At 44.0% G+C, this 17,958-nt stretch overlaps 1 long non-coding RNA gene across 1 annotated transcript in view; it reads right to left on the minus strand.

The window, feature by feature from the left end:
- Nucleotides 1–2,646: 2,646 nt before the first annotated feature.
- Nucleotides 2,647–17,958, minus strand: part of LOC149919964 (uncharacterized) — a 34,529-nt gene continuing 19,217 nt past the window's right edge. Inside the window, exons 5-7 of the long non-coding RNA XR_016459643.1 lie at nucleotides 10,801–10,967; nucleotides 7,083–7,181; nucleotides 2,647–4,308 (exon numbers count right to left, since the gene is read on the minus strand). This is a non-coding gene — a long non-coding RNA (uncharacterized LOC149919964). The remainder of the gene's footprint in view (nucleotides 4,309–7,082; nucleotides 7,182–10,800; nucleotides 10,968–17,958) is intronic.

Below are 17,958 nucleotides of genomic sequence, written 5' to 3' on the forward strand. Positions count from 1 at the left end.
ATCTGCCTGTATCTTGTTTTCTGTCCCAATAGTTTGAACTGAGCAAAATCCCCATTTATCCATGCTTTGTGGTCCCGTGTGTCCTATGTCTATTCCAGCTGCAGTCTCCCCTGAGCATACACATGTGCAGCAAGAAGTTGTGGAAGCATAACCCAGCTTCCTGCTGTCCACCCTAGGGAGAAGAACGGCAAAGCTGTGACCAGGGTGACAGCTTGGGAGATTCTCTGAGTTCCCAGCCTAGCTCCTCTCTGCTTCTCTGCTCCAGGGACTGTCTGGCTGTCTCCTTGTTTCCTTCTCCCTGCCTTGTTGCATCTTCTCAAAGTCTCTGTTCCTCTTTTGCGTGCCAAGGAGCACGTCATCTGCAGCACTCTTACTTTCTCTTCTGTTGCACTGAGCACATATATGTCCCTTCAAAGTTCTTGTCCTACCAAGGCAGTGCATTAATTGCTTCCTCTCTTTCATGCAGTTCTTAACACAATAAAAAAACTCTCTCCATCCTTGTGCAGTTTCCAGCCTTCAGTATACCCATTCTTGTTTCTGAGATTAGCTATGCAAAAACTATGGGTATAAATTTAGTAAGAAAACATCTGTAAACATTATGCATTTTATACCATGATTTGTTTTAAAGTGTACAGTGAAGTTAGCTGCCCATATCACAGTTTGGATGTACTCAGAAAGGCTTTAATTTTAAGCAATGGATCATTTCCTGGATCTAAAGAAAAAATTCTGAGAAGGCTCTGCAATTCTGAGAAGCATCACAGACTGGTGTGCGGTGCCACTCTGATATCCTAGTGGGATTTTTCAGAGCCAGAAGAAGGCATGACAAATCAGTGAGGGGAAGGGTCAGTTGGTTGCGGGGGAGAAAATGCCGAGTTTGCCCTCCTGGCTACCTTCACAGGCTGACTGACATTCCTGCTGCATGACAAACATGTGTGTGTCATCCTCCCAGACTGGGAGGGGAGAGAGCAGGAATGCTGGGGAAATAAGATGAAGTCACGAGGACAATGAAGGGGCACAGGGGATAAATCCCTCCTTAATGGAAGAGTCTGGGCTACCGGGAGGCATCTGTAAGGGAAGTGGTGGCAAGGGTGTCAAGGATTTTATATGAGGTGAGGAAGACATGCCAGCGATGTCAGTCTTACTGAAAAAAGGCAGGGCAGCAAGACATGGGATGCAGGGTCCATAAAAAATACTTGTGTGAGAGAGACGATGCCTTTGTCTAAAAGGTCACATGGCTTTTTACAAACTTTCCACGTAAACACTATTGAATCCTCACTGATCGCATCTCCACGCTCTTGGTTTTGTTCTTTTTATGCCTTTTCTGGGTTGCCTGTGATACTTTAGAGTTAGAGAAGGAAGGCAGCCCAGTTAATGGCTTCCACCTTACAGATTTGCTGGTTGATGTGTTTGGTCTGCTTCCAGCACTGACAGTTAGTCCTCTTAACAGCCAGGGATGCGAGAAATGGCACGATAGTGGTGAAGAGTTATGATTTTGTGACAAAAAAGAGATTCCTGGAGTCTTTCTTCCATACACTCTTGCTTCCATACACTCTTGAGAACCTCTGCATGCTCTTCTGACCATCTATTCCCATATCAGGAGACTTCCTCGGCTTGACAGAGCACAGGTGAGCCATGGGGAACAGCAGAAGAGTGACCAACAGACCACAGATGGTAAAATAAAGTATCTCAGCTCCCAAGAGTTACAGGCTTAGGGGAAGCATGTCTACGCTGCAAGCTGAGCTTCAGCAATGTTTGGGTTGCAAATTCAGATACTCGAGTGTTTGGAAATGTCAGAATGGCTGCACTTGCCCACACAAGCCTGGAGAAGTGTCATAAATATCACATCCCAAGTTGGATGGAACCCACAAGGATTAAGTCTAACTTCATGCTCCACACAGGACCACCCAAAACTCCCATCACGTGTCTGAGAGCATTGTGCAGATGCTCCCTGAACTCTGGAACTTGGAGCCATGCCCACCGCCCTGTGGTGCAGACCCTTTCCCTGAGCCCCAGCTGCCCTCCCCCGACACAGCTCCATGCCGTTCCCTCGGGCCCTGTCGCTGTCACACAGAGCAGAGCTCAGCGCTGCCCCTCCGCTCCCTGTGAGGAGCTGCAGCCGCCATCAGGCCTCCCCTCAGCTCCTCTGCTCTGCGCTGAGCACAGCGAGGGGCCTTAGCTGCTCCTCATACATCTTCTCTTCTAGATCCCTCCCCATCTTTGTTACCCTCCTTTGGACACTCTCGAATAGCTTTATGTCCTTGTTATGTTGTGGTGCTCAAACCTGCAACCAGTGCTCCAGGTGAGGCTGAGCGTCCATCCAACCTGAGAGTCTCAGCTCTTTGTGACAGGTCCAGCATGCTATGTTCTGTATGGCTCTGAGTCACCGTGTGCCTAAAAAGGAGTTACTGAAGACTTACAAGTCTGTCCAATCCATGAAAGGGCTTCCTTAGAGAAAACAAAAGATAAAATAAGCCCACAGTTGGTGATGCCCATTTGTAAATAGAAACACTTGAGCAACATAAATTTAAAGAAGAATGTGCTTAACATTAGCTATTCTGGCACTGTTTCTGTATTTTTTAAAGGCTGGGCTGTTGGGGTGGGTTTTTTTTGTCCTTGAAAATGGATTTCTACTTTCAATCTGACTTAAAAACAGGCAAATGTTTGCCCACCCCATAGACAATTGAAAATTAGGTTGTAATGGACAATTTTAGGCAATCGTAATATAAATGTTTATACTAGTCGGCATAGAGTTACACAACTTTTACCTTGTGTGCTAAATGAATCAAAATGCCTGCTGCAGTAAAGCCTGTAATCGTGCAAGTAGCCTTTGGGATCTGCAGTGTGCTGAAGCAGCCCAGCAGCAGAAGGTTTTCTTAAACTTGTTGGGAATAGGCTCCAAAATAATAAACTTCAGTCAATATATTTTAACAGTTTACATATCCTGACAGAAAAATAAACAAAGCTTTGTGCGGCTGTGTGCTCAATTTCCTTGTTTACCACAGGGCTGTGTCTCGAACAGTCCCATTCCAGCTCTATTTTTAGGCAAGAAGAGGAGCAGTGATGCCCAAAGCTGCAATGCACTGTGTGTTCCTGGGGAGACGGCAGGGAGAGACTGAGTTGTGCTTGCCTCTCCAATAGTGTAGTGCTAAGCCCCGCACCACGTCCTTCTGAGCAGCGAGAAGGCAGAAGTGTCTCACTTGCACACTCTGGGACATGCACAGGCATCCTCGCAGCCCTGCAGCTCAGCCAGCACTGGTGCCACAATGCACTGCCCCATCAGCAGCCAGTGGGAGCTGCCAGGTGAAGCAGAAATGCATTTTGCAAAATAAGCCCAAAGTTTAATCATTCTTGAAGTAGTGTACATCAGAAGGAAGTGAAAGTCCTCCCCAAGCAAGTGATGTATTTGCTTGTTGCCTGAGGAACTAAGTCTCGTGAGAAGGAAACCAGTGTATAGGATGTTCTATCAGTTCGTTATGCAGCTCAGGGGTGTCTCTTACTGGCTATAAACACAGCAATAGAAACCATCTTCTGTTGCAAGATATGAAATTGACTTTAAAATGAAGAGTTTGAAGGCATAAAATTCAGCAATCCTGAAAATGAAAGCAAAAGTCAGCAGTGACATTCACATGAATCCTCCAAGTTACATAAACTAACCCCATGAAATATCTGCTTTTCTGTTTGCCTGCAAGCATTTCCCAAGTGCTGGGACTGAATACTGGGGAAGCACACAGCCTGTGGATACTTGCCCTCCGCCAGCTGTCTGTGTTCTTGGAACTTCCCCACTTTTCCTCAGGGACTCCCAGATTAAGTCTGTGATTTGGGTTCAACACTGCAGGGGATGGAGGCTCTCACTGTGGCATTAAGAGCGGTAATCTCTGACTGCCAGCACTTTCATATGGAATAGCTAGCACAGATAGATCAATTTAACAAGTACTGTTTTTCCCTTTTTTACTAAATGTGTTCATGAATGCCTGTGGCAGCACTTATATGAGAGGTCAGACCGAGCAGCTGTTGCCATCGTAACTTCCTATTTAGTCACACTTGACAAAGCCGTGGTTTTCTATCTTCTTGGAAAGATCAATGTTTGATCTCTGCTCAAATTGACTAAGCAAATAAAACACTGAGTGATGTCCTTTTGGACACCTGAGAGTGAAAAACATGGAGAAGTAAGTTCATCTGGTCTGCTGTAGGCTGAGAGGAATGGCTCCCATGACACCCATCTCTGCACTGCTTCAGCCAAAGGGCCTGGCTCTGCAGTAGGATGGATGCTTCCACCAGCATATGGACACATGCCTCTCTCTCCAGCTCCTTCAAAAACAGAAAAAGGTATGATTAGTATATATTATATATTACGTACCACATTAATAGTTTTAGTGTTATCATACACTATCGGATGTTAGGCAGAAATTCTTTCCCAAGTGGGCAGTGAGGCACTGGCACAGCTGCCCATAGAAGCTGTGGTGCCCCATCCCTGGAGGCGCTCAAGGCCAGGTTGGATGGGGCCCTGGGCAGCCTGAGCTGCTGGGGGGCAGCTCTGCCCACGGCTGGAGTTGGGGTGAATGGGCTGTGAGGTCCCTTTCAACCCGAACCATAACTCCGTGATTCTGTGCTTCAATCTACATCAGGTTATTTGCTTGTTTTTCTCTTTGAAACAGTAACAAATTTCTGCTTCTGTCTCTTGCCTGTATGCTGAGAACACATAATACAGATGTCCATGAAATCTTAGGAATTACGTAATAGTCAGAATTCAATGACTACAGAGTTTCACTTGTTAAATTCTTTTTGCATTGTGGGAAATCATTTAATGTGAACTCTTGACACTGTTGATAGTAAAACAAAATAATTACTTTGCTACCATAAAATTGCCATCAGCTACAACTAAATTTAGTACAGTGCATGTGGAGGTAATTTCTGCAAAAAAAAAGGGCAGCTCATGGCTATTTTTATGCCTATTATGTTGCAGCTATGTCTATAACTCGTATAGTCACAGCCGCAGTTTCCTTTTCTTGGTGGTAGTGCAGATCAAACACTCTCTTTGTACCTGACAAGCCCAAGGCGTGTGGATTCTAGTCTGTCCAAAAAGAAGATTGTGCCAATTTATTTCAATCTTTTCTAAATTGAAGTAGTTAAATTGATAACTGTGTGTGTGTGTGTACACAACTACTGGTGTTCATTTATACTTCTCTTTCAATTAATCTCTTCTGGCAGTTGCAGCACATCCTGCCTACCAGCCAGTCCTTAAATTGAGCACTGTGTGTGCTTGTGGCAAGTTCAAAGTCTAGAAAATGACTGGGCTGCAAGACAAAGCAGAACTGAAACTAAGGTCCCAATGTGTTTTGCTTATTGCTCAGACCTCCTTTGCTGTATGACATCTCGGCCTGCCCCAAATTAGGAGGCTTGCCAACTGGGGTGGTTTGAAGCTGATAGATAGACCACATTCTCAAATGCTCTTTAAATGCATTGCCCTTTTCTGGAGCTACAGTGCAGAAATAATTAACATTTACCTTTTTTTTTTCTTTGTAGGACACATACTTAATAACGACCTCTAAACTTCTGCTGGCAGTCATTCTCACCTTTCTCCTTAGGATTCACCTTGCTCAGCATTTAAGCAGACAAATGTGTCACTGCTATCACATAGAGGGGAGGGAAGGAGAAGAGGAAAGGGAAAGAGAAGGGGAAAAGGAAGGAGATGGGGAAGGAGAATGGGGAAGGTTGCTTTCAACCACGTCGGTCTCTTGATTCTGTTTTGCTATGTTAACCCAGAAGTGACGGTGCTAGCAAAGACAGCAAGGCTGGGGACGGACAAGGGGAAGCAGAACAACCTCTTGCAGTGTCTGTGCTGACTTGGAGTGTTTGTCAAACAGTACCCCCTTCAGCTCAATCGTTTATTTCAAGTAACACCTCCTCCTCAAGAATTCTTTGCATCGCTGATACGTGTCACATGGACTGAGTGTGGCTGGTGACATCTCACCCTGGAGCTGCGTGTGTCCAAGGCTGACTCACACTGCATGGGATGCCACGTAGAAATCCTGGCCACTGGAGTTTGACCCACAGTTATGATCAAATACTCAGTGATAACAAATGAGAAGACCTTGCTGTGGCCTGTCTGAAAGGCAGGAGTAAAGCAAAACCTTATTTATGATTACAAATTCCTGTAATTAAACTGGTAGCACAGTGAAGTCTTAATCCAATTGAAAGTTCTTTGATTACAGTATTTAAAAATGTGCCTTCATTAAAAACTCAGCAGGTCAACTTCATTTGTAATTGTAAATATTAATAAGTGGCACAGGAAAATCAGAGCAGCCTGGGGGATCTGGGGACAGTGGCTGCTTCTGGGATGAGGGGCAGGATCCACCTCATCCCTTTTCCTTCCAGAGAGAAGGTAGCCTTGTGAGTCTCTGCTGTGGGACCACCATTCTCTGCTCTGAGCACAGACAGAGAAAGCCCCCAGGAAGCAGCATGGGGCCATATGCTCTTTTCCTCAGGGCTGCCAGAGAACCAAATGTTGGCAAATGACCTCTATGGCAACTTTGGTCAGAAGTTTCAGATTGATTTTATTACATAGCTACAAGAGAAATTGGGCTATCCAAGTAATTAAAAAAAAAAAAGAAAAAAAAAGATCCCAGTTGCTGGCTTTGTGCCAATGCTCTCCCTGGAGTTTCAGCCCCTTCCCTTCCCTCTGGTCTCAGCAATGCCTTCCCTCTCTCCTGTCCATGCACCTGTGGCACTGAGGTGAGCCAGACCAGGAAGCCAGTGTGCCAGAAAATGCATCCCTCATCATGCTGGGTGAGCTTCAGGTAGCTGCCAGCAGTGCTGGAGGAGCCCCAGTGACAGGGAGTACGAGGTAGAGAGGTAGGACTGGGAATGGGGCATGGTGGAGGGGAATGGGGCTCTGTCTGCAGCAGCACCAAACTGTTCGACAGGATCCACTGTCATGTCAGACACACCTTGAGTTACACCACTATGTGAGCCACCACTATGGCTGGCTGTGCAGGGAGGGTTGGTTACCAGCAGTTATCTGACATGTGGGCGGCAACATGGCTTTCTCATGCAGTTGTATTCTTGTCCAAGGGTAGCATTACCTGTAGCCTTAAAGGAAGTATAGAGAGAGTCCCATCAGCTTCAGAGGTGGGCCTGAAGAGCTTGAACTTCTGCATGTAGGCCAACCTGCAGGGGGGTTCCTGTCAAGTGCAGTTAAGAATGCTCAACTGGAGTAATAGAAGCATAAACCATGAACTAAATGTGCATACCTGTACAGCAGTGTTACAGAAGGAGCTGAGGTAGGAGGACATTTTGGAGTGAGACTGGTCTCTTATTAGATAGAATCATAGAATTACAAAATAATTAAGCTTGGAAAAGACTTCTAAGACCAACTAGTCCAACCAGCAGCCCATCACACCATGCCCATTGCCCACGTCCCTCGGTGCCACATCCACACAGCTCTTGAAAGCCTCCAGGGACAGTGACTCCACCACCTCCATGGGCAGCCTGTGCCAGTGATTCATCACTCTTTCAGAGAAGAAATTGTTCCTAATATCTAAACTGAAACTTTCCCGGTGCAACTTGAGGCCATTCCCTCTCATCCTATCACAGAGGCCAATCCCCACATTGCTACAGACAGGTGTAAAGAGCCACACCTGATGAAGCTGGCAAGGCTCCCTTTGAAGTCAACTGGAGGGAAACAGGCTTTTTCAGGATACAATTCACCCCATCCTGATGTAGATACACACAAGTAAATATTATAAATACCCTAAAATTTTGAAGGGCCTTTATCCCATAGGCATCTATTTTTAAATGAGAGAATGGTGCCTGTTTCTTTCCAACTGACACTCTAGAGAGCCTTTGATGGCTAATGGGAGCACACACTTCGCCAGATGAATCCCATCATTTCCCTCCTGGGACATGAGGGTTGAGGAAATGTGAGGAAATATTTCTGCATGTTTGCAGAATCATAAACACATTCTCATCATAAAGCAGTAGCTAAAAATTGCATCAGACTTGGAGGGAAAGGTAGTGATGAAAGAAGGAACTGCATTCCATTCTCTGAAGGACAAAGAACAAAAAGCTTTTGAAAGAAGAAGAACTGCCACAAATTCAGCTTTGTTTTGGACTGATGCAGATTTTTCTATGCAGCATGATGCTGACCGCACAGCTGCTTCTTTAGAGCTTAGCTTTAACACCTGTACTGCAGTTTGTTTCGGTTTGTTTTGACATTAGAGTCTTACAATCTTTTTTTTGTAGTTATTGTTTAGAAAAGTGTTATTTGGCTCACTTCAGTGCCACAGATAGAAGTTACTCAGTTTTCATTCTGAAGACTAATCTACTCTTACGGCTATGTAAACACTCAAGGCAGTAATTGCTCAGCAATAGTCCTGCTCTGTTCAGGCCTCTGACAGAGACCTCCTAGGTCTCTGTTACAATGTTTTGCCAGCAATGGGAAACTGCCAACACACCTATGTCTCCTGGGGATGTGAAGAAGCAAAATCCTCACTGCTGCCAGAAGAAACTCCTTGTACAAACACAGTGATACTTGCAATATAGCACTTTCATCAACAGCACTTATTTCCTTCAAGAGGTGGTGGCTCTGCTATAGCAGTAGTACAGGAAGGTTTATCAGTTTAGCCATACCACAGGGGGGATGTTTTGTCAACAGAGAGCACCAGTTTCGCACCTCTTGTACATCTGGTACAAGAAATGGCACCTATTGTACTTGACCTTGATGTCTGCACATTTTATTTCTTCTAGCAAAACTTCTGACTGCTGATTTAAAGAGCCACACTTCATCACGGCCTGCTAAACTTCCCCTTTGTTATTTTATGAAATAGAACTTAATGCATCCAAGATTCTTACAAATATGTAAAACATGTGCTTGAGAATATGTTATTATTCTTAAACATTCCTCCTTAGCTTTGGGATTAAGCTGGAGTTTAGTTTAGATGAGGGGCACAACTGGCCGTAGCATAATGATGCTTAGCTAGTTTCAGGCAAAAACATGCAGTTGTTCTGGAATACTTTTGAAAAATACACTCAGAGAGGTTGTTTCTCCTTGAGAAGAGTGCGTATTCCCTTGCCTCAGCTTCTAGTTGGGAGGAGAAAGCATGCAAAACAATGCTGTCATTTAAGTTGGGCTGCTAATATTTGATCCTCTGAGGGTTAAATAGTGTCACTGAACAGATTCATTTCCTCTCTGTCAGAGACAGAACTGCACTGTATGAAATAATCTGTTTATACTCCTTTCCCATTCCACACGGACTTACAGAGCACATTAACATGGCTGTGTCAAGAACTCTCACATTCCTTTAGTAAAGAGCAATTGAAAATTAATTTTTTGAGAGGGTTGTGGGCTTTTGAATGAAAGTGATCCTCTGAAAATTTTGCATTAGAGAGGTAATTGGTCTGGATACAAGCCACTGTTCTCTAGAAGCATTTTCAAGTGTTTGGAGTGATATTCCATGTCCCTGGAGACCAGCGATTCAGCAGATTTCTCTGAGTCTATTTGAGACAAATGAGATAGATGCTTAAGTTTGGGTCTACACTTCATGGGAGAAATTTTAGGCTACTATTAAATAATCAGTTTGGATAATGTAAAGGAAAATGCTTTTGTAGAAGAAGTTTTATGAAGTATGTATGCCTGTTGGACAATTGCTGGGAGAAAAACTCACTGACAGCTCTTATAATCAATGTGGAGATGTGGCACAGAGGGACACAGTCAGTGGGCCTGGTGGTGGTGGGCTGATGGTTGGAGTAGATGGTCTAAGTGGTCTTTTCCAACATTAATGTTTCTATGATTCTACATGGGAGCATATCATGGAAATGTTTGGTCTGTGTTAAACTGAACCTTGCTGGGGGTGGGGTAAGGAGAATCAGGGCTGTGAAAGACTCATTTCAGACAGTCTTTGACCATGCTGCAAAATGCTCAGTGTTTCTGCCCAGGCTGTGATCTCTACTCAGTTGCACAGGAAATAGTGACAAGGTTGGTGATGAGCTACCACAGATATTTTGAAGTCACAGGAGTGGAAGAAGGACACAGAAATCAGGGGGCAAATAGGAGAAAACAGGGAAGGGAAAAGAGATGCTGGGGAAAGAGAGCAGAAAGAAGAATTTCTACTTGCCTAAACTCCCTGTTCTCCATAGTCTTTGTGCAGCTTTGCTTTGCTCTGAGGACAGCTGCACAAGCCGTAATTTGAGGCAGGTCCTTTCCCTGACCTCTTTGTATTCTCTGCTACCTAATTTCCTCGAGCTGAAACAAACAGGAAACATGCCTGCAAGGTCTATGTGTCTGTCTGTATGTATTTATATGGTGCAGGTGATGAGCCTGTGGAGAAAACAGCCTCACTTTGTGACTCCACTGCTCTGTGTCTGTGCTGCAGTAGAGTATTTCCATGTTGTTATTTCAGTACTGCTCAGTGTAAGTTGTCTTCCTCCTGCCAGCCCTGCAATGAAGGCAGGCACCTTCCCAGCCCAGGAGTGCAGGCTGCCTACTGGGTTTGGCAAGCAGCAATTTCAGAGGGAAGTTGGCAATTCACTGTGCCTCAGGATTGCAGAAGGCTCCTTGGCTAGAACAGCAGGATTGCAGTGAAAAGTTCCCAAAGGGAGTATAGGCCATGATATTTGCTTAGCAGGAGAGCACTAGCGTGTGCCAATGACTTCTTCCATTCCTAATATCTGGCTAAAGTAACATTTCCATATACTGTAAGAAAAAGGATCCCTCAAGTTAACTTCTCTTAAAGATGACAACTCAAAGCTTTCTCCTGTAGCTTCCTTCCAACAACTGATGCTGTTGTTTACCCCCCTACTTACAGATGTTTCCCCAACCATTTGTGCTGCCATCTGTCTTCATGTGCATGACCTCAGCCTCTGAGTGGTGCAGGTGGACATGGAGCCCCATCCCTAGGCTCCAAGCATGGTTCCCAAAGCCCATGAGTATTTCTCCAGCTCAGGCCTTGCTCAGCAGGCGCAGAACCAAGCTGCCAAAGGAAAGAAAAGCTTGTCTAGTGCTGAATGGGGAGTAAACTATAACATCTGTACTGCATGGTGATTCAAAGGAAAATAGAAGCATGAGAGAGTGATGATTGACACTCAGTGCTTGAAAGACATACAAATAAATCCTAGTTAAGTCTCTCTTCTAGGTGAATCACTGCCACCAGTATTCAGGTGTCAAAAGATACTAACATTCAAAATGATTGCTGAGATGGCAGTTCTCTTCTAAATCTATGCCTTACCTTTGGCACTGACATTTCTCTGTTGGCCTTGACTTGGAAGTGAGAAACTGGGGACTTCAGAGACTCCATTTTAAACAATGCTGCCCAGCACAAAATAGACTCTGCTGTTCTTCAAAAAAAAATGTGTGCCTGACTGACATTTTCTAGCAAAGCTGCTGGCACTATAATTTCCAGTCTTATGATTTTAGCAATTTGGGGAAAATATAGAAGGAGAAATACTATATAGATAATAGGACTGAAGAAAATTGCCTTCTATTTAACAAAAATTTCATTTCAGGTTCTTTATTCAGAAAAAAAAAAAACAAAAACAAAAAAAGGTATTACTGACAACACAGATACTCTTTTATAGAGACTTTTGAAATGACTCCTTCGTTAACAAACAATTATCTGATTTTATTAAAAAGGGTTATTTGGAAACATCATACAGATCCCATACAGGCATGATAATACAAATCTCCTGTATGTGAGCACTTTTTGGATATGCTCACTGTGAAGCACAAAGCCCATCTCAACTGCAAACTTTGTTACCTGTGCTTGGGTTTGTAGCACTAAAGCTGGAGTAAAAGCAAACACTCATGAGGCTGCAGACACAAGACTGGCATGTGAGCAGAATAAATCACAGCAGTTGTGGTGACCCAGGCTTCAAAGAGCATGCTTACAACGGCCAGAATAAGTTGGAAGTTTAAAAAACAAGGATTTTTAAGATGAATGAATGTTTGGATGGGAGTGGAAATGCTCTGCTTCTATGCTTCTGCAGTGGCAATGGCTATTCTGGAACGATGACATATAGATTGGATTTTTTGCCTTGGAAACACAGTTGTAGATCAGTCACCGAGTTGCTATTAACTGAAAGACAGAAATTTTGTACAAAACGGGTACCCATCACTTCCTGTTGCTCAGAATCCTGTTAAAATGTTCTCAGTGAACGGAGTGATCATAATGGGGCAGCTGTGAGGGCTGACAGCAGTACACTCATGTAGAGAGTCAACAAATCACTGCTCTCACAGCAGAGGTGCATCCTCTAATGAGGATTTAAATGAATCCGTTTTATAAACAGTTCGGGACACACTGTTAGATGGCAATTCTCCACCTAGCCAGTAAGCTCTCTTCTGGCTTCATTTCAGCCAAGTACTTAAGCACATGCTTAACGTTGACCACCTGAACTGTCCCACAGGATCTGCTGCAATGACTCATGAACTAAAGTTAGGTTCCCGCTTGCATATCTTGCTTGCTGACTGTGGGTTTCTGCAGCATCTACCGCCAGATGTTACAGGAGGGAAATGAAAGAAACTCTGTAGTGACCAGTTAAGGGAATAATTTACCAACAGGGGAAACTTTGTATTCCTTCCAAATATCTGAAGTGTGATCTGATGTAACTACGTATATTTTGGTAGTCCAAACATAGGTTTAAACCGCTTTTAGTCCAAATCGGGCGTTGATCTTTTATGTTTATCCTCTGGTTTCTTTTGTAGTGCTCCAGACTGTCTGCATTAGCCTTTATCAACTTTGGGTTTTTGTCCTGATTTGTTTATGCCCCAGTATTTTCAAGCACGTACCAATAAATACAGTACTGCTGACTAAGAACGTATGACAGAAGAAATAGAAACACTGTGCTCAGGGGATGTAACGCTGTATTGTGAAAAAGGCTAAAAGGTGATGTGAGATCTCTGGTATACCTCCACTTTTGCAATTCATGCACAGCTTTTCTTTTTTCCTCTCCAACATACTCGTCTTTCATTTGGGTTGTCTTCCAACAGCTCCTTAATGGAACATAGCACGGTCTATGCACAAAGAGCACAGTGCTGGGACAGTGCTAACACGAGGCTTCAGCCTGCAAATCTCACAATAATTTTCTATGCCATAAGAGGCGCACATTACAATGAGGCCTTTCATTGTGGTTATACAACACCGCACAATGCCCCACACTCGTCTGCTAATTTCGCTGGAGCATTATTCTAAACACAACCCAAATGACACCAAGCTGAGTGGTGTGGTTGACACAGTGGAAGGAAGGGATGCCATTCAGAGGGACCTCAACCAGCTTGAAAGGTGGGCCTGGGTGAACCTAATGAGGTTCAACACAGCAAAGTGCAAGGTTTTGCACTTGGGCAGGAGGAATCCCAGGCATCCATAGAGACTGGAAGGAGCGGTCCTTGAGAGCAGCCCTGCAGAGAAGGACCTGGGGATCTTGATAGATGAAAAGCTTAACATAAAAGGTTTAAACCACATAAAATGAAAAGCTTAACTTAAAAGCTTAAGCAGTGTGCTCCTGCAGCTTGGAAAGCAAATGGTATCCTGGGCTCCATCAAAAGAGGGGTGGCCTGCAGGGACAGGAGGTGATTGTCCCTCTCTACTCTGCTCCTGTGAGGCCCCATCTGGAGTACTGTGTCCAGGTCTGGAGCCCCCAGTACAAGAAAGACAGGGAGCTCTTGGAGAGGGTCCAGAGGAGAGCCACAGAGATGAGCAGGGGGCTGGAGCACCTCCCTTATGAAGACAGGCTGAGGGAGCTGGGCTTGTTCAGCCTGGAGAAAAGAAGGCTGCAGGGTGACCTCACTGCAGCCTTTCTGTACCTAAAGGGAGCCTACAAACAGGAGGGGAGTCAACTCTTTGAAAGGGTAGATAACTGCAGGACGAGGGGAAATGGTTTTAAGTTGAGGGAGGGCAGATTTAGGTTGGATGTCAGGGAGAAGTTCTTTACAGAGAGACTGGTGAGGTGCTGGAACAGGCTGCCCAGAGAGGCTGTGGATGCCCCGTGCCTAGAGGTGTTCAAGGCCAGGTTGGATGGGGCCCTGGGCAGCCTGGTTTAGTATTAAATGGGGAGGTTGGTGACCCTGCATGTGGCAAGGGGAGATTCATGATCCTTGAGGTCCCTTCCAACCCTGGCCATTCTGTGATTCTGTGATTCTGTAACCCATCCTGCAAATCGGCACACAGCACACGTGCAGGACAACTCCAATATGTGCTCTACGGGTTGAACAAAGCAAGCCTTACTTGCCAGGACCTCCTGCCTGTTGTAGAAGTACTGTTTATTTGCCTGGTTTCTGGTTATTTTTCTGGTTATCTTTTCTAGAGAAAAGCACTTTCCAGTCATGTGAAAGCCTCTGTCATAAGCAGACTTGTGGCAGGCTAACACAACCTTAGAGACAGAAAGTGAATGATTTATTATGGGAATCCCCTTCTTTCCAAACACAGCTTTCTCTGAAGGCTGTGGCTTCGTTTTTCCCTGGTGTCACCTCCAAGGGCTTTAATTTCGCAAGTGATGGTGACAGGATAAAACGGGCCACCTCCCACCTTCGTTGTCAGTGAGGACTTAGTAACTAGTCAAGAGTAAGGTACACAAATTCTGGCCTTCCTTATCATCCATAGGGACTCAGAAACTGCCCATGCACTACTACTACTACTCTCCTTCTATATTAGTGTCTAGCAAAGCCTATCTCCACATCAACCCATGAGATAGATAGTACAGCACTGATTTCTGATCTGAAAGAGCAAGTAGATATTGTGAATATGTACATTACTCTTGACTAGTTAATTTTATCCCATATGACATACCTCTCTTCCTTGCTAGTATTAGAAGGAAAACGAAGGCTTGCTGTTACTGTGAAATACCATAGTTATTGCTAGTTTCCATCTAGAAAAACCCTTTCTACCATTTACTCAGTCCAGAGAAAGATCACGGTAGCAGTGGATGAAACACTGACTGACATTTTGGAAAATTCCTCTGCTGCTGTAAGAGCAGAGGAGCCAGGAAAGGAATAAAAAGACACAGTTCTTCAGTCCACCCAGATAGCCCTAATCACCTAAAAAATCCTTAGAATGCATATTATTTATATTTGTTACTCAGTTTGCAGTCTGTTTACATGACACACCATGATACTAGAGACCATGGCTATGGAGAATTTACACCCTACTCTGGGCTGCTGCGGCTGGGGCTGGCAGCTCTTGCACAACAGCACAGTGATCTGGTCCAGCAGTGGTTGAGCAATTGCTCTGCTGGGATCTTTGTGACCTGGGCTCTCTCTCCTGCACAAGTCAATAGCACCAAGAATTTTATCAAGAAATAGTCCTAGATTCACCAACATAAAACTGTTGCAGGGCACAATTTAAAACGTACTTTCTTGTGTTTGGGACTGCCTTAGCTTCCAGTGTGCTTAAGTGCCTGCATAAGGACATAGCCAGCTTCAGCATCACCTTTCATAACCAGCAACCTCTCATCCTGCCATGAATGAGGAAGAAAGAAAGAGAAGCTCGTGGCTTCCATGTGCAAAGAGCAGTTGCATTTTTCTCTAAGGACTGGGTCTATGGGTCTGCCCTGATTGGATTCCTATCCATTAGGATTTTCCGCATATTACAACAGGAGATTCCTTTCTCTGTTGACCTGTCTTACTGCTTTAGGCAAGAATGTTTTAACATGGAAATGTTGCAGCTTTCCAAATATTATGTCAGTTCCTATTCTGGACTGTATCCTAAACATTACCTCTGTCCCATATTGGGTTCTGATGCCTTAGCATCAGTGGAGGTCTTCAGTCACTTCCCCACCTCCAGTAGCTCCATGAATTGGGAGCTACTCAGCAAACATGAAAAATGCAAAAAGCCTTGTACCTCCAGGGAGTTTAGCTAACATTTGCCTATTGCGGTTTGACTGACAAACCAAAATGTTTCCAGTAGACCTCCACCTGTAGGGAGGGTTGGAAGATTTTGGTCTACATTCAGCCCCTTAAGACCTACTCAGTGAGTGTGGCTGTTCCACACTCTTTTCAAATGTATCGTGTATATGGGTTTGGATAACAAATACTTGACTTGCCTAATTATTGGTAGGCTTAAGCACAGTAGCCTCCAGTTTTTCCTGTAGGCACTGGATTTGCCTTTGCTACTACTTTCAGGCTCACTCTGTTATGTCTTTTTTTAGTGTTATCATGTGCAATTATGGGTGAATTTTTCCATGTTTTTCTGAGAAATTTGTTATACCCACAGATGCATATAGTAAATTAAACTGCTATATTAAAAATAGAAACATTAGGAGAGCTCTTATCCACATAAAGAGTCTACACTACAAAATGGTTTTATTGAAAATGTGTCTTATAATTCTCAGTTCATTCTCATAAACAATTCACTGCTTTAAATGTAGACAGCAAAAATTACGCACGATAATTCAGCTCAAGAATCTGCTGTTTTTCTGAATCACCGTTGTTAATATAGGGACTGTGGGCGTCTAAAAAGGATTCTATATATAATTCTTGAAGAGCCATCTCATTCAGCTGCTGCAACTTTACCAGTTTCTCCTGATTCATTTTTTTTTCCTAAATGCAGAGCATTTTAAGAATACAGAATGAGCAAAAATGTTCTTTATAGACCATTATAGTTTGCAGCTCCTTAACTTCCCAGGTGATTATTCTATCTCAGGCACTGAGAAACAACTCTGACTGAGCAAGAAGTTATTCCACTGTGCAGTACTATTCAAGCAATTAGAAATCACACTGTGTACCAAATACCAGATCTTTAGGTAGCCATTTCAGGTGTTGTATTATGCCTCCTTGAGTGTGCAGCTATAGCAAAAGAAGTACTACACTAACAGTACAACTGTTTTTAAACCAGTAGATGAATATACTTGTAAAAACAACATATTGTAACTACAGTGCACCTCTCCATTGGCTTTAATCACCTCAGCTCCCCTATTCAGAATGTTCTGCCTTAATTTCTCCATTATTCATAAACTTTCCAAGGTCAAGGACAGTGGGGTGTATTTCTTTGAAATCCATCACAGCAATACACATGGAGAAGTCCCCAGGAAGCAAGAGGTAACATGCTCTTTGCTTTGCTTGTGCAGAGACTCTAGCTCTGCAAAAAGTTTCAAAATGCCCCAAACCTGGTCCTGGATTTTTCTTGGCTAGTGCAACGTGCTACCATAAAGCTAAGCACAGTGTTTCTACATATTTCATTCTGCAGACTGGTAGTCAGCCTTTCTCTTTAGAAAGTGACTAGTATCAACATATTAATTTGGAGCACTGACTTAAACCCAGCTTTGCAAGTTATGTAGACAGGGTTTAAGAAAGCCAAAGCTTACCAATTATCCAGCTCTTCAGATAGGCCTTTATTTTTAATTTTTCTTTTTTTTTTTTTTAATAGGCAGAACCATTGAATCATTAATGTTGAAAAAGACCTCTAAGATCACCCAGTCCAAACACTAGCCCATCCCCACCATGCCCACTAACCACATCCCTCAGTGCCACATCCACACAGTTCTTGAACACCTCCATGGACAGTGACTCTACCACCTCCCTGGACAGCCTGTGCCACTGCCTCACCACTCTTTTGGAGAAGAAATGTTTTCCAATACTCAACCTGAACCTCCACTAGCACAACTTGAGGCAATTCTCTCTCTTACTATCTCTGTTACCTGGGAGAAGAGGCTGACCCTCACCTCACCAGATCCTCCTTTCAGGTGGTTGTAGAAAGTCATAAGGTCTCCCCTGAGTATCCTCTTCCCCAGACTGAACAATCCCAGCTCCCTCAGGTGTTCTGTACACCCTTCACCAGCTCCACTTTGTCCAAACAGAAGTAAACTAGTTTCCTTGTAAAGTAACTGGGATACATTTACTGAGATTGGGTTCATTCGACAACTTTGCAGGTACTTTATAGAGGTATCAATGGATGGGGTCTCATGAGATGCCTGTGAGGACTGGAGGTAAAAAAGCATGATTATTCCCTTTCTAAAATGTACATAGGCAGTGTCAGA

This window comes from Phasianus colchicus, chromosome 1, assembly GCF_987193195.1.
Source record: "Phasianus colchicus chromosome 1, bPhaCol1.hap1.1, whole genome shotgun sequence".
In the NCBI taxonomy this organism is placed as follows: domain Eukaryota; kingdom Metazoa; phylum Chordata; class Aves; order Galliformes; family Phasianidae; genus Phasianus; species Phasianus colchicus.